Source organism: Ursus arctos, chromosome Y (genome assembly GCF_023065955.2).
Source record: "Ursus arctos isolate Adak ecotype North America chromosome Y, UrsArc2.0, whole genome shotgun sequence".
Classification (NCBI taxonomy): domain Eukaryota; kingdom Metazoa; phylum Chordata; class Mammalia; order Carnivora; family Ursidae; genus Ursus; species Ursus arctos.
In genome coordinates, this window is record NC_079874.1 from 27,193,404 (window position 1) to 27,213,177 (window position 19,774).

Here is a 19,774-nt window from a genome sequence, read left to right on the forward strand (position 1 = left end):
TTTATATATAAATATATATACATTTTATATATGAGATATATATGTGTGTATATATATTTGTATATATAATTCCATGTAACTTAGAGGAAGTTTTATTTCGATTTTTCATAATTTTCAAGTGTGGTGAGTGTTCTTGTCAAAGGGACACAGACATTGTGAAAGATTTTCATAAAAAGTCTTAGGCAATAACACTGAGAAAGTTGCTGCAAATGTCACTTAAAAATGAACTCTAGCTATTTGGGATTTAGTATTCTTGGTGTTCGTACAAAAGCAATAGTTAATGGCTTTCTCATCCATAGTGAATACCGTGAAATTCAGGAGCTGGAATACTTTCTAAAAATCAGGGCCATTTAAAAGTCATTTAGGATAATCATGCCCAGTGATGAAATAATAACCAGGGAAAGAATTTAAAATAATCAGGTGGAAAGTCAGCACAGAGCATATCTCTGTATAGTGGATGCATGTTACATAATTAATGGTGTTTTATGGGTTTTAAAATAACAGAAGGACAAAAGCTTAGGAAAGACTGGAAGTGGACCCTCATCCATGAAGATTCAATTATTCCCATTTCTCAGATGCAAACATTGCATTGGGGCATGCCCGGCCTTCTATTGGAAAATATAAACATTAATATGTTTCCTCATAGCTTTCTAAGTCTTACAGAACACTTTACCTACAAAACCGATGGGGATAGATAAGACAATCGCTTTTGTCTCTTCCAAATAGGTGTCTATAACTATTTTAACATGGAAGAAAAGTACCTTACTTACATCTCTCTTAAGTGATGGACATAAATTTGAAATTCATTATAACTTAACATAGATGGGTCTGAAGTTTACTTTGTATCATTGAAAGGACAAGGTTTATTTAGCAACTTTGGAGAATACAATAAGAATTTGTAAAACACTAAGAGACTAAATGTTTTTAAGGTTTCCAGCACTTTCTTTTATTCAGTCTATGTTGTTAATCATATTATAATCTAGTCATTAAATCCAATTTGGGAATACTACTACTTAAAAATTTTATAAATTATGTACATAATGAAATCCAGTTATATTTATTATATGTTATATATGTCTGAATCTCTATCCATCTATTGTATATCTATCATCTATCTATCATATGAAAGTTATTTCATATTCTTTCCTTTCTCAAATTTATTAAAATTCATGCTCTGACATGGTCTCATATAACTGTGACCACCCAATGCATTTACCATCATAATGTTGCAGAGAATTTTTTCCAAGGCTATGCATGCAATGGTAACTGAATGCAAAAAAATACAATAAATAAGTAGATACATTAAAATAAAGTGGGATAGTTGTATTGATAAGAAAGGCCATTGATTAAAAATATGTCCTAATTAGCTACTTATGGGCAAAGACCATGTCTTATTTTTCCACCCTTGGTATTTTAAAGAGTTCTTGGAATAAGCAACAATTCTCAGATTCAAGAGTAGCAATCAGCAAACTACTTAAAAAGGACCCCACCTCAATCCCCCCATCTCTGAATCTGTCATATCCTTTCCCCCCCACCCTTCATTGTAAGACCATAATCATGGTTTCAATGTCCTTGTCAGGGTCACACTCATGAACCTGCCTACAACATTCTGCAAGAGCCCGTCAATAATCTGTTGATTCCCAAATGCCAAGGTGCTTTCCCATCCTCCCCGCTATGATCTCTGCATATTCTGCAGCTCTGCACACAGTTGGCTCCTGCCCACTCCTTTGCGAGTTGAAGCTCCTCCCTTGAATTCCATACCACACCTTGCCTTGCCAGCACTCTTGTGCAGGTGGGCCCAACCTGCTGTTCATATTCAGGCTGCCATTTGGATGCCTACTGCAAAGTCGGTTCCTCCAAAGACCTGTCTCTCCGTTTAAGCTAACACTTTCTCTCTTTTACACCAAAATCTCAAGTGTGCCATGCATGGAGCTTGCCGTCAGATTATTGACCCTACTCTAAGCTTCCTATTCCTGTCAGATCTCAGTCGTCCAAAGTCTGTATGCCAATCACATTGACAGGATCTGTCAGCATCTCAAGTCAAAGTCTTCAGTTTTCCTCCCACTCAACTTCTTTTGGTTTTGCATGTTAATATTTATCTTAGCCTTTCCGTCTTGCAACATCAAAGCCATCTTCTAGACTTTTCTTGTTCTAAGGTCCCAGCCCACTGTTAACCAATTTCTAAGATTTCAAGTCTTCTAATGATTATTCCACCCACCTCTTGGTTTTAACTTTCACCATTACCACCTTAGTTTATGAATGCCCTAAAATATTACTGTGCTCTCCTGTTCTAGAATGTTCCTCCTGTCAGCCATCCCTAACATGAAGCCATACCCTAAAATGCTTCAGGGTGAACCCCCTGAAAGCAAATCTGTGCCTCTTGTGTGCTAAACTCAGCCATGATTCCAGTCAATGGATATCCATGACCCTCCATGACTTGGTCTGACCAATGTCTCATTATCCTTCTTCATGAGGACTATGAACTTACCATTAACTCACCACCATTCGTATGTTCATGGCTTAATTTAAGGGCTTCTTACAAAAGAGTCACTTAGCAAAGTGTCCCTGAAAACGCAGGTCCCTAGAGCTAACTCAAGACCCACTAAATCTGGATCCTCCGTGTTGAGTCCCAAGAGCATGGAACAAGCTAACAAGGTGGTACTTAGGCACCTTGAACTTTCAGAACCTCCGTCTACTCTGTGTCCATTTCTCTCCCCCAGACTTTGTTCACTGGGAAGGATTTCCCACCTCTGCTCTCCAATGCCCCATAAAAACCTTACTTATATATGAAACATTTTCTCATCTTCCCTTCAGGAAGCATGCTATGTTTCTCATATGCTTCGAAGATGGCATATACCATATATTATCTTGGATTCTGCTGATTTAACACCCTCTTAAATTTTCAGCATCTTGAATATTATACATATTTATAGCTCCGATACTGTGTGGCAGTTAATCAAATAGTACTTTTACCATTACGTTCATAATTATTGTCCTACTTGGTCATATTTCTGTTTTGTTTTACTCCTTGTATTGGCTGAGTCATGAGATAGTATTGCAGGGGCCTTCCTGCTTTAGCCAAGACCGCATTTAGGGTTAATCGCGCCAACCCCACAGGAGCATGCCCGTTATCCCAGAATGCGGTTGATGGAGACAACAAGACGGAATCATCAAGAAGAGCAGTGGTACAGTAGACGTTATTTGTCAGGTTCCTTCCATTTCTCTGTTCCAGGCTCAGTTCATGTCAATGGTCCTGCTTTGTAGGCTATTGTTTTATTTCTTTCCATGACCTGCTTGTCCATCTCGCCATACTGCATAATTAGATTTCAGATGGGAGCGCAAAGAACTATACCCCATCTCTCCAAGAATTGTGGATGTTTTTAAAAGATTTTATTTATTTATTTGAGAGAGAGAATGAGAGAGAGCGAGCACAAGAGGGGGGAGGGTCAGAGGGAGAAGCAGACTCCCTGCTGAACAGGGAGCCCGAACGGGACTTGATCCTGGAACTCCAGGATCATGACCTGAGCTGAAGGCAGTCGTTTAACCAACTGAGCCACCCAGGCACCCCAAGAATTGTGGGTTTAAATCTTTCCAGCTCCATTCACCGCATTACAATCTGTTCTCCCAACAAACAGGTTAAGAACCTGTGTGTTTGGACCTTCCTCTTTGGACCCTGGTTTCATGTGATTAGGATTAGGGAAACTGATAAACTCATACAATTATCCATTCACTTTTTCTTAAAATAATTACTCAGTCTGCTTAAGTATTTTTTTTCAGGGACCTGAGCCTTTTTTTTTTTTTAAGTATTTTGTTAAAGCTTGATAAGATGATTTAGACCAGATAACAGATCTCAGAAAACAGGTCTGCTACTCAACCATCCCACCCCCACACTAAGACAGACATTGAGATCTTACCCATGGATCCAAGCTCTTCCTCCCCAAGTTCACTTTTTCTTATGCTGCCTTAATATATTTAGACATGACCTCTCCTACGCCCATATCAATTCCTGTTTTCCTTTTCTTCTTTCCCTTCCTCACTCCTCTCTCTCTTTATCCATTAATCAGGACATCCTTTCTCTAGGACATCCACCCTTCCAAGAGACTCAAAAAACATCTCCTTTGTTTTCAGAGTTTTGTTTCCTCCAACTCATTCTCCATTGTGATTGTCCTAAAACGTAAATCTTACTCTTTCTCCCCTACCATGGCTTGCACTATGTTATCGGTGCCCTACTGCCAACGGAATAAATTCCACCTGTTCAGCACGGCATTCGACATCCTCCATAAATACGTCTCAGAACACTTCTTCACCCTCTTGTCTTACCTCCCTTGTCTGTGCACTCCGTGCCCTGCTCACACCCTCTCTGCTTCCAATCCCCACCTGCAGGTCATCAATGCTGTGCATTATCCACGGTGTTTCGTAGCTTTTCCCCTCAACTCTGCACCTGATGAATGACTATTTACTTCTCTTTCAAAGAAAGACCCTTCCTTCAGCCTTTCCACCTGCATGGATCCCTATGAATTCATGCATCAGAGGACTTTTTCCATGCCTTGTAATCGTTTCCTTTTCTTACACTATTGGCTGCCTTGCCCACCAGACCGTAAGCTTCTTCAAAAATAAATGGGTGTGACTTGCTCACAAATGCATTTTCGGTGCTTAGGATTATGCCCTCGCTCAACAAATACTTGCATTTATAAATCAGCCAATTAACGGATACATTCTTGGCAAAGCCAATGACTTTCTAGCCTCCTATAAAGTATCACGTTCAAATGGAGGCTCTTTTCTAAGCTCTACTTTGGGAAATACATAGGTCTACATCTCTATTTTTGTACTGATATCTACATAGGTCACTGATTTGGGGGAGAGACTGTATTTATTAGCAATACTGTTATGTTACTAGATCTTACATGTGTATTCAATAATAGAAGAAAAATATATTTGTATAAAACATACACGTTTCTTCTATTAGTGGAGACATACCTATCTATATCTATATATCTATATATGCAGGCCTGTATTTGTATATATCTTTTTGGTGAAAGGTGTTTTCATACATAGTATCTCATTTAATCATCCCCCAAAACCCACGAAAGAACTATTTTAAATCACTGTTTAACAGATGCAATCTCTTAGATTCATAGAATATGACAGACTTTCTAAGAAGACAAAGCTAGCAAGGATAGACAGTTGATATGAAAGTAGATCCCCTGACTCAGTGTCCATCACTTTCCCCTTTATTGGCCACACCCCCCATGAGCTCTTCTGTCAAAACGTGTGAGGAATCCCGAATTATACCAACACAGCAAACACGGACTGCAGGTTGGATGCCTAGGTCTGCCGTCTAAGTGCAGAAGCAATGGTGGTCGGAGACATTATCTTTTTCCTACAATAAATAAATTCTTAGGTCTGTGAAATAATTTTAAGAAAAGCAAGCATGAATTTAGACCTTCTTGCATGTTGAGTCCTTGTGTTAGCTCATGTTGCAATGATACGAGGAAGTCATTACTTCTATCTTCTCCATTTTACGGATGCAGAGACAGACAGAACATTTAAATCTGCAGCTAAGGTCATACGCAACTTGAGCCCAAGCAACGTAGTTTTAGAATCTCTGTTCATATGGCCACCACACTATACAGCGTCCCCTGATTGATCAGTTAGGGACCTCAGACATTGCCCATGCAGAGCCAACTCCTCTAAGCAATGATAAATCCCAGGTCCTATCACCACACTTGAAGCTGGCCAGGGAAAGATAAACTCCTGGACCCTGGAAGCGAAGATGAGTTATTTAAAAATAACTGGCCAAATCCTACCAACATCTCCAGGATTGTACTCGTCAAAAACATCACTGTATCAGAAAAGAAACAAACGAAATGCATCAACCCATCACCTGGGCATCAGGGAGACTCTGTCCTTTACAGACCTTCCATTGTGATTTGGTGCCAAAAAAATAAAAATAAAAGATACTGTTGCTTTCCAATATAAGCACACCACCACCCCGAACAGTAACACAGTTGTCAGCCTGACCACAGGGGATAGCTCCTTTCTGCTGGCGCTCTTGGAATGCAAACCCTCCAAGAGTTAAAGCTGTTTGCAAATACTGTAGTGTGTTTGGGGTGCAGGAGAGCAGAGCAGCCAGATAGCTGCTTTGCTGTGCGCGCCCCGGTGGCATGGTGGCCCAGTGTGACGCGCTCACCTGTTTCGCCACCCTGGCCCCGGGGATCTCTGTTACAGCTGGTTTGCAGTGGGATTAGCTGCTCTTTGCATTCGCTCGTAGCTGTGGATGTGGTTTCTGTAGTGATGGGACCCAGTGCGGAGATCTATTGGCTGCTGGCTTTGTAAATTTCATTCAGTTTGGTCCAATAGCAGACGGGGATCAGGGAGACATCAGGAGCTCTCTCTTCAATCTCCCCTTTTCCTTGCAGACCCGTCTCTGTCTCTCAGCACAGAGCTCTTATTCAGACCTCGCTCTGCCTTTCCTGCTCCGACTGGGTTGCTCTTTCTTCCTGACTCTGACTCTTTAGGGCCGAAACCACGAATTTCCTCCAAACGGCCGCGTCGGTGGTCCCCACATTCCTTTGGAGGAGCAGATCCTAGTTGGGAATTCGAGAAAGCAGAGGCTCGTGGACGAAACACAGCCTTCCTGAATCCTACCCTGAGCCAGGCTTCCCTAGAAAAATCTGGATGTGTTAAAAAGAGCAGTTAACAGCCAATGCAGCTTTTCCACAACTAAGGTAGGTGCCGTTTTAAGATGTGTCTGTGGGTTATTGATTTATTTTTAAAGCCTTTTAGAGGTTTGGACTTGTGTGTGCTCCCCAGCAAAACCCTCCCCAAAGGCGCCCGAGCTTCACTTCATCTGGCATTTTTCTTTCATTTTATTTTGGAAATTCGGACAAGACTTTCTCCCATCTGCCGCTCCATTTCTTAGGTGTGGGTGGGAGTGTGGACATATATGTGTGGTTTCATGCACAGCTCCACAGAAACATTTCATTTTTTTCCCCTTTTGACTTAAAAAAAAAAATCGGGACCACCGTGGTTTGGAAGCATTTTGCTGCAATCAGCTATTTGAACGGCTCTGGGGCCGTGTGTGATGTGTTTACAAAGTAGCACTGTCTTACATACAAATAAACAGAAGAGTGTGGCGGGGAGAGGAGGAAAAAATTTTATCTGCAGTACAGAGAGACCAGGAGCAAAGCGCCAGTTCTCTGCAAACCGGGACTGGAGATGAAGACCTGACTACTTCTGGAGACTGTGAGCAACCACGGGCTTTTTGGCTTTTTTTTTTTTCTTTTTTCTTTTCTTTTTTTTTTTCCCCCCCTCCTTCTTCTTTAAGGAAACTGTCAGCTACCACCTCCTGGGGTGCTTTTTTTGGGTTAACCAGAGAGAAAAAAGGAAAACAGGCTTGGCTGGGGTTGCATTAAGCGATTTTTTTTTCCTCCATCCTCTGCCGGCCTCGTAGATGACGGCTGATGTGATGCACGAAATAACGCACGTGATTGATTAGGACCTGGCTGGGCTTTGCTGGGGAGCGACCCGGGCGCGCCGGAGACCCCGGGTGGAGACCAAATGACGGTAGCTTCGAGCTGTTTCTGCAAAGCTGGGGAGCGGGCTCCATGCCCCTCTTTTCCCGTGCGTGTGGGTAGGGGGGAGGCAAGCGGCGGAAAGGGGGGGGGGTGGTGTTTTGCTGCTTCGGGAGCCTTTGGGTCTGGCCTGGACCTTTCCGGGGACACGCAGCTGGCTGCCGAGCACCATCCCCTCGCTGCCGGCTTGTCTGCAGGACCACAAAAGTTGGTAGCTGCGGGGACAGGCGCCGGGCGCCCCAGCCCAGGTCTCAGGGGGATGCAGACCCCAAGTCGCTGCCCATAGAGAACCCGGTTTCCGGGAGCAGAGCCCGCGGGACGCACGGCCGGCCGGTACCCTGGTCTGTGGTGGGGGGGGGGGGGGGACTCGATTCCGATATGTGGACCACCCCTATGGCCTCAGGCAACCTAGCAGAAACCCCCATCCCAAAGCTCTCCGCCGTCCCGCGCTGCAAATTCCCTCCTGCCCCCCCCACCCCCCCGCTTTCGCGGCCGATTTCTCCCACCCCCACCCCCAATCCCGCGCGGCTCGGCCTGGCCCCCCTCCCACTCCAGTGGGCAGAGCTGATCGCCAAGATCCGGCCCCCGGCTGCCCCAGTCGGAGGCGGGGGCACAATGGGGAGTGGGCGAGGGGCTGTGAGACCCCGCAGCCAGCCCTTGAACTTGAGTCCCGCCCCCTCCCCCAGGCCGCGGCGGCGCCCCTTAGCCTGCGCCCGCACCCGCGTGGCCGGACCTGCGGACGTGCGGGCGGGGGTGCAGGGTGGGGGGGAGTGTTGCTCGGCTGCAGACCCTGCGAGGTCATAGGGGGCTGGCGGTAGTGGGCGCAGGGGCCGAGCTCCCCGCCCGCGCGGCCGACCCCTCGGCTGTCCCCTCCCCCGCCCGCTCTCCCGGACGCCCGCCGCCTCCCCGGGCGCACTCGCCTGTCTGCCTGCCTGCCGGACGCCCCCCGTCTCCCTGCCCGCGCCCCCCACCCTTCCCCGGCTCCCTCGGCTCGGGGACGGCGCGCAGGCTCGGAGTCCTGGCGCGGGTCTCCCGGGCCGGCGCCGGGGTCTGCGCGCCCGGATCGGGGCCCCGTGCAGCGCGCAGCCCTGGGCCCGGAGCACCATTCCGGCGCCTGCTGGCGGGCAGACACAGCGCCCTTTCTTCCCGGGGCGGGGGCGGGGGCGCTCGGAAACCCCTCACCCCCGGGCCCGCGGGACCACCTGGGAGCGCGCGTCCCGCTCGGAGGCCGAGGGGCGCGGGGAGGACGTCCTCTGCATCCCTCCCGCCCCTGGCCCGGCGGCTTGCTCCCTTTCATTTTTTTTTTTTTTTTTTTTTGGCTGCGGGTTGTCTTTTCTCCGACTCCTTCTCCTGAACCGACCGGCAGGTGTGGGCCTCTATTTATTTTCGGAGCCACGGGGCTGCTCTTTCGGGGCAGGCGGGGGAAGGGGCGCAGGACGCAGCGTTGGCGGGGGGCTCCGGGGGTGGCTGGGGGGCCAGCCCCCGCGCTGTGTCCCGGCTGCAGCTCGGGCCAGGCGCCGGGTGAGCGCGGAATGCATTCACCCGAGCGCGCCGGCGAGTCTGGGGCGAGCGAGCACCGCGAATCCCAATCTGTGTTTTGGACCCAACTTAAGAAATTTGGGGTGAGGGCTGCTGGGTGGGGGGTTATTGAACCTAGCAGGTGCTGTTCTTGCGAGCAGAATCCACAAGGTGGTAGTATGGATTCTTCTTTTCATTTGATTTTTTTTTCCTCCTATTTGGTCAGTTGGGGGGGGATCGGTTTTATGTACTCATATCCTATGCTTTTTGAAGGGATCTACCGCTGGCAGGGCTTCTTCCACATCAAGGGCGCGTTGCATTAACCGTCTTCTAGGGAGAGGTGGGGCGAGCGAGGTCCCTGCCCAGAGTCAGCACTTAGCATGATTTGAGGGACGCAGAGAATCGGGGGGAAAAAAAAAAAAAAGAAAAAGAAAGAAAAAAGAAAAAAAGGACAAAAAGGGGAAAAAAAGAGGAAAAGGCAAGAAAAAGTTTAGGGAGACCTAGTTATCCTGATGCAGAATTTCCAGGCTGTGTGGGCGTTCCGCAGGCAACACGCAAGGGCCCAGCAGAAGAGCGTCGTTGGTAGGTACCTTCTTCAGCCAGAAATGACATGACCAGCAGAGAGAAAGATGTGACTTTCCATCAGAACAAAGCAACATCAGCCGCGAACAGAGAGCTCCATGGCTGGAAGGGAGATGCTTACCGGTTTCCTAGAGGGTGGCAGAGCGCAGGGAAACGAGCACCGGGCGCAGAAATCTGCACTTTTGTGGGGGCGGTGGGGAGGTGGGGCGGAGAGTGGAGAAGTATTTGGTGCCTTGAGTTGTCTGTGGAAAGAGGTTGACAGCAATCGTGAAAATCTCGGGATAGATTTGCGTGTGTGGATGGAGCACAAGAGAGACGGTTAATGGCACATAGTTTCATCCATCCCTTATTTCCACCAAAAAAAAAAAAAATCTGGATTTTTGTATTTGTATTTGTCCCCATGTTGAAAACTTAAGAATTTCACGGATAGCTCTGCAACAATATATGTTTTTTTCAGATTAGACTTCGAGAATTGTGTTATCCAAGGAAATGCAATATATATATGTATTGTATATATAAAGGGCTTATATGCATGGCAAAAATTTGTAGATAGGGCAGTTTTCAAGAGTATCATCCTTGACGTGTAAGAAAATGATCAGGACCAGTTGTAGCAAGTGGAAAATTACTTCATCAGTTTTAAATAACTGAATTCAAAGGAGAGGATTGTTCTTTGGGAAACCAGAATGGTTTGGAGCAGGAATTGAATGATAATTGTATTTTCATAATAATAGCTGTGCTTTGATGCTGTCTTTAAGGTGTTTTGACATATTTTTCTTGGGTAAAGGAATTGTTGCTTTCCTTTGTATTTTTTTTTTCCCTTAAACAAATAATGCTGAATGTACGTTTGGCCTTAAATCCAGCCGTCCAGCTAATTTTTACCCAAATGTAAGAATAGAAAAGATATTCGATACATAACTGATTGCCACAGGAGGGGCATAGGACAGGTACAAAGCTGTTACTAAATTTGCAAGTGAATGAACTTGAGGATTGTCGAAAGTTCTTTTTTTTTTTTTTTTTTTGGCGTGGAATGTGTAGACTAATGATAAGTATACGGGGGGGGGGGTTCTCTTTATTTCTGAACTTGGCCTTTTCATTTGGTTTTCTTTGTAGTAATTTGTGGAAAGCTTCTGGTCTTTTGCACAAAGAAAGCGTGCTTACTGACTAAGCGTGTTACGTTGCTTTCAGAATGTGCAAGGGTCTTTTTCAGAACTCTTTAGAATATAGTCGCTCTTATAACCCAGACCACAAAAAAAAAAAAAAAAAAGCTTGGAGATGGTTTTCACAAAAGTAAACATTCAAGTGCGTGGGATCCGGCCTCTGTTTAAGATTCTCTCATTTTAATTGGCGCTCCATATTTTCAACATCGAGTCTGTGGGTGAGGCTGGTCAGTAATGCAACTTGTTGATGGGATTTCTTTTATTCAAATGAAGTTTCAAGATAAACATGTCTTAAGTTGATAAACCCTCACTCTGCAGATAGGCTCCTCTGGTTAAAATATACTTAAATTCCGAACAGGGGGAGAGCTGATTTCAATTATTCTGATTTCAAGGGAAGGAACACTTTTTTTTTTTTTTTTTGGTATCTAAACCGGTCTGTGTTCTTTCTATAATGTTTTCTGCCTTAACAATACATGTTATATTCCCAAATGAGAAAAATAGGCTCAAGGGTTAGTTTAAATCAGTTACTCAATTTTTTTTTTCTGGATAGTGTATCCTTTGAAGAGAGACCTCATGTTCTACTTAATTATGTTAAATAATAATAATAATGATGTGAAGACAGACTGTGCCTTCTGTGTCCTAACAGCTGATTTCTTAAACTTGTCAGCTACCAGTTTCCCATCCCATAGACAGTGTTCGCCTGGTCAGGGGGAGAAAGTGAGACTCTCCGAGGTGAAGGCCAAATCTCTGTAGGCAATTAGGTCGTCTCTTGTGCGCTCATTCATGGGCCATTCGCTCCATGAATATTTTCCAGTTTTGTCATTTTTCTCTAAACAACCTACATGGGGCCTTTCAAAGCCTCCACTGTTCTTTGCTTCGTGAATGGCAGGATGGGAAACCCTCCTTTTTCTTGGGGAGGACAGAGGAGCAGAAATGAGCAGGGGGTAGAAATTAAGTGGGGCCGCCTAGAAGTTTGCCGTTTTGCTGTTGATGGCCTTTCCACAAACATGTATGTGCAGCTTTTCTCTCTGCCGCGGTTATAGCTGAACAAAGATGACTAAAAGGCTCATAAAATCACAGCAGGGGAAGGTTGGTAGCAGGGCCTCATCAGTCCAGCTAGCTTTCCCTTCCAACTCCAGACGTTGAGTGTTGAGGTCACCTGTTGCAGGTGTGTGCGTACCTGAGCTCTACCTGCCTGCGCAAATTGCCCAGTTTCCAGAATGATCCTCTCATCTCACCCAAACCCCCTCCCTCCCTCCCAGAAGTGGTACCTGAAAGAAAACAAACCAAACCCCAAGGAACATAAACTATGCAGTAAAATGAGGTTCTATTGAACTGATGCCAGGGAGGAAAAAGAGTAATCTTTGTATAATTTAGGGAGGAAACGAGGAAGCAGAAAGCCTGAAACCTCATTGGAATAAATCTCCAGGAGACAGGTCTTTATTCAGGGTAGTGTTAATGAAATGGCATGTGCTTTCACAGCTGTTTGGAAATGTGTGGAAAGAATCCAGACTTTTGTTTGGGTGGCTTTATTTAAAATGTATGTTCTATAAATAGGGATTTGCTCCAGTAACTGAGTGCTATTTTGGGATTACAATGGGACCTTCTTGGTTCTGCCTGTTAACGTTGCTGAGCGTTCTGGTCTCAAGAGGCTAATTCCTCATGGGATGATGAGACCATGGATCTTGAAGTTATCATTCCAGGTGCATTTTTAAATTTTATTTTATTGGGGTAAGAACATGGAAGCTGAGATCTGCCCTCTTAGCAAACTTTTCCACGCACAACACAGTATGGCTACAGCTTGATACAGGGTTGTGCCCATCTCTAGAATTTACTCATCTGGATTAACTGAAAGGTTATGCCCATGGAGTCCTGATGCCCATTTCTCGCTTTACCCAACCCCTGGCAACCACCTTTCCAGTCCATGAGTCTTGGAATTTGACTGTTACATACATGCAGGCATCAGTCAGCTCCTCCTCTAGGCTCCATTTCCTTTTTTTGTGTCTGGTTGGTTGTGCTTTTTTCCCCCCCAGGAGGCGCAAAGGATGCATATTTTGCAAAGTGTACTTCTTTAAAGGGTGAACTTTGCCTGCTCTCTGCGGACAATAAAAAAAAACGTCTTGCTTCGTTTGAAGTTGCATTTCTTGGTCAGGTTTTGGGTCCTTTAAAAAGGAACCAGGGTTAATGACCCTGAGCAGCACTGATTGGAAACAACACTGTAGGCCGATGCTCATTTTCGCCAAGTGTGGCCAAGGTCTCGTGCTCTGTTCCCGTTGCTCTCCTGGGACTTGCTCTCGGTGTCATTTTCCTTGTTTCGTGTTTCAGCATCCCCAAGGCTTGGTTCAGAGCTGGGACAGGGAGGTGTGTTGCGTTACGTGGATGGTCTGCACGGTTGGACGGTTGTTGCTCTGAGAAACGACGGGGTGGGGTGTGGAGACCAGAACCCCCCGAGATCACGTGCCTTCAGTGTTTGCAAATGCTTCCTGTTTTGGGATAGCTGTGAATGCACTAGGGGGCAAAATATAAAAATAAACACATTTTTTAAACAAATGCTTCATCGTGACCTGCTTTTCCAAGTCAGTCAGATGTGCCCTTGCGCTCTAAAGGCATGTGGTAATAGTTGAAACGTGTGTGTTTATACACACGCAGATGCCACATGCACAAGCATAAAACCAAGAGTTATTTCTTTTTTCTTTTTTCTTTTTTAAGATTTATTTATTTATTTGAGAGAGAGAGCACCCAGAGGCAGAGGGAGAGGGAGAAGCAGACTCCCCACTGAGCAGGGAGCCCGATGCGGGACTCGATCCCACAACCCTGGGATCATCACCTGAGCCAAAGGCAGACGCTTCACCGACCGAGCCACCCAGGCACCCTGCCAAGAGCTCTATCTTGCATAAAAAAAATTTTTCTTCAGCCAGGGCAACACGTTGCATCCACACAAAATATACTAGAAGGAAAGATGTGATTTTGCCCCGTTTTCCCCATTTTCCATGCCTTCTCTTCATCATTTACCATTCGTAAGTCATTGAAATATTTGTCATGTGCATGACCTACAAAGCACTTGTGAGTACTCCTCGTTTGCGGGTGGGGGTGTTCACTCATCGTGGGGCCGGAATAAATGCAGCGTTACGTACTTAGGGGCAAGCATCCATGTTTCCATGAAGTTTTGTCTTCTCGTTGGAGTCCTGTTTTCTAACAAGCTATCAGTCACCCACATTAATGGCTAAGTCGTCTTTATGATCCGTGCGCTGAGATACCACTCCTTCACGGACCTCGATCTCGTAGCTTCTTGCATGCTGGGATGGAGAAATGCATGATTTCTCCAAGGACCAAACTGGGCCCCCGTGTGGAAAGGCTAAGCCCATCCCCCTTTTATGTGCCTTGTAGGACACCCACGACTTTTTTCCCTTTGGTGCCACGGGGGCTGTGGCCCTTGAAACGTTGTGGCATTGTCTCAGCACGGAAGAGAAAGCCCGTGTCTACTTTAATAAACACCCAGAGGCTCACAATAGTCTCTTTAGGGTCCTGGGTCCCTCCCTTCCCGCAGAGCTCCCCTGCCTTTGCATTCCACACTGTTCATTCATGTGGCGCCTACCGGCAAAGCCCTGAGAAATCCCAGCAGACAGCCACAGCACAGGTGAACGCATGCAGGACGCTTGGCTCTCCCGGCTCGGCACTCCACCACCCTGCACCGGGTCTTTAGAAGTCGGATTCCACATTACAAGACTGCAGACACGCTTAGGTCCCCTTAGGTCCCCAGCACATCGATATGCTGACGTGTAGGCACAAGTGGCCTCAGGACACTTACGACTGCAACATAACTGTGAACTGTGTGGTTTTTTTAAAGATTTTATTCATTTATTTGAGAGAGAGAGTGAGAGAGAGCATGGCCTAGGGGAGAGGCAGAGGGAGAGGGAGAGGCAGACTCCCTGCTGAGCAGGGAGCCCGACCTGGGGCTCAATCCCAGAACCCTGAGATCATGATCTGAGCTGAATGCAGATGCTTCACTGACTCAACCCCAACTATGAGCTGTTTCTTGCATCAAATAATGTTATTGACAAAGCATATCTAGAAACCTTGCATCATTTAGCCAAATTTCACTGAAATATGTATACAATTACTAGTATATAGGATTACATATATATACAGTCATAACTGTACTTATAAGTTATCCATTTATATAATTGTATTTCCATACAATTTATGTAATGGATGAAGAAAACCTCATCATCGAAACTTGGAATATTTCACAATTCATTGGAAAGCTTTTATATATCTTTTTTTTAGCTTTTAGAAATCTGGACGAACGATGAATGCATTTAGATATAAATAGATACGCAATTGTGTTTTATAGTTTATGTAAATATATAGCCTACAAATTGAATTCCTATATCAAAAATTACCATACATGGGTAGTACATTTGTAGATATAGGTAGATAGACACTCCTGCATTTTCCAGAAGAAAGTATTGCATATGGTGAGTAGATTTCCAGGCTGGTCCACAGTATCGGCATTTAATGGTCCACAGAAACTAGAATCTGAAGATCTATTACCCCACGTGTGGTGGCAAGCATATTGCGGCACTCACAGAAATGTAATTAATTGATAGTCCATGTGCTTTTGTGAACCATTTGGGACCTCTTCTGTCAGTGGGACCATGTGGCTAGCCATGTATCTTTCCTGCCTGGATAGATAGACAACTTCTGCTCCTCTCTGAAAAGACAGTGAATGCCTGAAAGTAATTGTGTGTCAACTATACTCCAAAAAAAAAAGAAAAAGAAAAGAAAAAGCATACCTTACAAAAAAGACCAAGACTATCTGCGGGTATGTGGAGGACAGCAGGAAAAAAGGCCATGGCAACTCAATGATGGGCATAAGCACGGGGGCGGTGGTGGCCACGGCACTCCATCAGTGCATCCCTCTGCCCACCGTGCGATGGCTCTGTTGACTTGGTCTCTCAGTGGCCATGTTTTCCCTGAAAAACCAATATGGTAGACTCAAATGGAGCTCCCTAGGGAACCCTGGCAGGAAAGAAATTGCGTGACCAAGGTGCTTTTGTGTTTTTCTGGAAACTAACTTTGCTCTTCCCTTCTTTTCTTGAGCTGTTTGATTGAACACGTCCTATATGCCAGTTACAGGCTGGGGCGTAGGTTGAGTGCTGGTAGTAAAGAGATGAATCTGGAATATGCCAAAACTCTCAAAAACCCCTGGGTGTGAATGCTCGTAAGAACGTGTTTAAGCTCTTTGGTTCGTGAATGTATCACCCCGTCCCGTTTTGTGGTGTGCATTACTGGTTCTCCCCTTCTGTCTCTGCCCCCCTTGCTTCCTAGCTTTCTTCTGTTTCGGGAAGTGATGAGATCTCACTGGTCCTTAAGGGGCTGAAGGAATCATAAACTGGACTAGGTAAGATGCAGGGACCGAATCGTCAGGAAACGGTAGCACATCGTAACGGCAAAGAGTTTCCATGAGCATCTGAAAGAATTCTTCACATGCCATAAGCGTGCGGCTGGGTCTCCTTTTAAAAACTGCCAAACCCTTATTTGTAAAGCACTGATTATCATTTCGGCAAATCATGCGAACAAATACAGGCATAAAGGAGATGAGTTTGACTCCACCACGAAGGGCGCGTGCCTGAGACATTGTTGCTGGGGTGGTCGTGTGAACCTTCGTGGTGGAAATGTTCTCGTCGGTCCCACCCATTTCCTTATGGTCCTTACAAGAATTGACAGGCAGCAGTTAGCTGTCAGCACCCCCAAGGCGTGAGCAGCACCTTGAATCCTAACGTCCCCGAATCTCAGAGATTGAAAAATCACAGATAATCATCTCATACTCATTGCAGAAGCTCTTTTTTTCCGCCACGTGAGATCGTTTAGCTTCACGCACCAGCCGTGAAAACAGACCACGTCACTCGGACGGGCGCCCTGACGTTGCTTGTAGATGACATGGTCCCAGAAAAAGGTTTTTTTTGGTGGCGATTCTTTGAAAGATCATGCAAAAGTGATAGCAATTGATGGCAACAGCTCCGAAGCAGAGATTCTGTCTTGAGGAAGATCGCAGCTCCACGAATTTCGGAGAACCTCCCCTGTCACACCTTTCTCTTTTACCCTGAAGACAGGCACATCAAGGACTTGAGGAGTCTCACGCTAATGGATTCAGGGATGTGACAGATAATTTGAGATTCTTTGTAACGCGTGTTACCCAAATTACATAACTATCATCACAGAACTATGTTGGGAATCCTTCTATTATATTTTATTGATAGAGCAGAAAGAAGAGCTAAGAGAATCCAAGGTTCCTTGAGAGTGTTTGAATTGCCAGGGTAATCTGCAGGAATGAACTTGGTATTCTTTCCCCCTCATTATTTATTCCGTATCTGTTGAGGGCTAAGAAGTAGGGCTATAAAGAAGACCGTGTTGTTTATTATCCATATGACAATCCGTATGACAATGCCATTTTGCACCTCTTTCATAGAAATTTAAAAAAAAATTGTGTGGGGTGGATGGAAAAGTATCACATAAACCACAGTTTTAGGATTACGAACAAAGTACATTGATGTCAGAATCTCCCTCCTAGTGTGTGTGTGTGTATGTGTGTGTGTGTTTAATCTCTCATGTCCTATGTTCAGTGTTAAGGAAAATTATGATCTAATTCAATGTTGATAAATCTTTTTCAGATGGTTAAAGGCAAAATCACCAAGGCCATAGAGCTTAAATATTAGTGATCAGGTTCATTTTACAGTTTTCAGATAAGAGGGTAATACGGTTCTATTTTAGCTGCCTTCACAGGACAAAGTCCTAGAGTTGAGCAGATAGGTAAAGATGTTCCATACATGATGGGGAGGGGACCTGGAGCCTTGGGGAAAAGAAGGGTAGCAGGGTGAGGGGACACTGTGGTGACACTTGTGCCCCAGCCGTAAGCCAGCAGGCTGGATGTCTGCTCTGCAAAACCATCAAACTGCATATAGATGTTGTAAAGCCCACACGCACGTGCCGAGCTCATTTTGTGCGAGAACTGCAATCGTTACGATCACACCACGGAGAATTAGAATCATTGAAAAGCAGACATTTGGAAAATTAAAAAAAAAAAAAAGCAAATACAAAAAAAATACCCCCCCTAAGGCCAACATCTTACTTCGGATTCGACTTTGTCTGTTTGTGCAGAGAGTTCAGGGTAAGCAGCCGAAATGCGTACCCCAGCAGGACGCAGGAGAAAAGAGTTTTCTCCGAGGAAAATGGTGAAGTAGACCCAGGAAGACAATTCAAGTTACACCAAAATTAAGTAGTAGTTAAGTGCACGGGGGCACCTGGGTGGCTCAGTCGGTTAAAACATCTGCCTCGGACTTGGGTCATGATCCCGGGGTCCTGGGATCGAGTCCTGCATGGGGCTCCCTGCTCAGCGGAGAGCCTGCTTCTCCTCCTCCCTCTCCCCCCTGCTCATGCTCTCTTGCTCTCAAGTAAACAAAAAAATGTTTAAAAAAGGAGTTAAATGTGCAGAGAACGGTAGCACAGTGGTTCCCCCTCATCCCTGGGTTTCAGTTACCTGTGGTCACGTGAGGACGCACGTGCATCTCCTGACCTAGCATCAGAAGCTCAGTACCCTCCCCCTTGGCCAGCTCACAACCCCTGCATTGCTCCCTTCACCTCCCCCTGCGGGCACCGTATCGTCTCCCCTCATCACGCCAGGGAGGGTGAGTACAGGACGAGAAGACGTTTTGAGACAGAAACCACATTCCCGTCACTTCTATTAGAATGTATGATTATACTTGTGTTGGATTATGAGTTACTGTTACTCTCTTATGGGGCCCAATTTATAAATTAGAGACTTTATCATAGGTATGCACGTATGGTATACGCAGGTTTCGGTACTACCCGCCGTTTCAGGCATCCATGGGGAGGTCCTGAATCCTATCCCGCACAGATGGGGGGACCCCTGTATAAATTAGGGGTTCTAGAACGGCAGGGCAGAAAGTGGGAGAAACCCGAATTTGTCATAGCATAAAACAAGCCATGTGAAAGGAGTGCTAGGTGGGTGAACTGTAGACCATGCAAAAACATGCAACAAATTTATCACAAAACAACAAAACTGGGGGCACCTGGGTGGCTCAGTTTAGCATCCGACGTTTGGTTTTGGCTCAGGTCGTGATCCCAGAGTCTTGAGATCGAGCCCTGCATTGGGCTCTGCACTCGGCATGGAGTCTGCTTGAGATTCTCTCTCCCTCTCCCTCCCCGCTCGCCCTCTGTCTCAAATAAATAAATATAATCTTTAAAAAAAACAACAACAACCCCCCCACACAGAAAAACCCAATAAAACTGGAAGATAGTCATGATTTGTAACATGGGGAAAACACCATCTCAACAAAAGACTTTGGACCATCTAGGTTCATAGTAGAAATCAAAAGGAAGCATATTAGGAGGGTAAAAGCGTTCACACATTTCTTCACTTAAACCTTTGCGCAAAGGTGTTTTATGATGACTCAGTCTGCCATGACCGTTTCACAGATCACGTCCACCAGTTTACGCGATAATTATATTGATTGAAAATCTTCTTCAGTGAATGACAAGAATGAGATAGTATAATGTACCAAATTTACGTTACATTACATAAATAACCATGTGTATTAGTTTCACAACAGAATGTCTCTGGATGTTTAATCCGGTCACATCCAAATTAACAAGAAATTATTTAGTTTTAGGTTTTTTTTTCTGTATTTATTTATTTGAGGGGGTGAGGGGCAGAGGCAGAGGGAGAAGCACACTCCCCGATGAGCAGGCTGGATCTTGTGACCCTGAGATAATGACCTGAACCGAAATCAAAGAGTTGGATGCTTAGGGGCGCCTGGGTGGCACAGCGGTTAAGCGTCTGCCTTCGGCTCAGGGCGTGATCCCGGCGTTACGGGATCGAGCCCCACATCAGGCTCTTCCGCTATGAGCCTGCTTCTTCCT

General features: G+C 45.5%; 1 protein-coding gene across 3 annotated transcripts in view; it reads left to right on the forward strand.

Annotated features, from left to right (window-relative positions):
* The first annotated feature begins 6,343 nt into the window (after positions 1-6,343).
* Positions 6,344-19,774, forward strand: part of LOC113240765 (neuroligin-4, X-linked) — a 299,732-nt gene continuing 286,301 nt past the window's right edge. Inside the window, exon 1 of one of the 3 annotated variants that reach the window (XM_057315707.1) lies at positions 6,344-6,728. The gene's annotated coding sequence lies outside the window, so the exon portion shown is untranslated. Of the gene's footprint in view, positions 6,729-7,472; positions 7,624-19,774 lie in introns of those variants that run through there. The other 2 variants (XM_044391884.3, XM_048213642.2) reach the window with 2 other exon arrangements.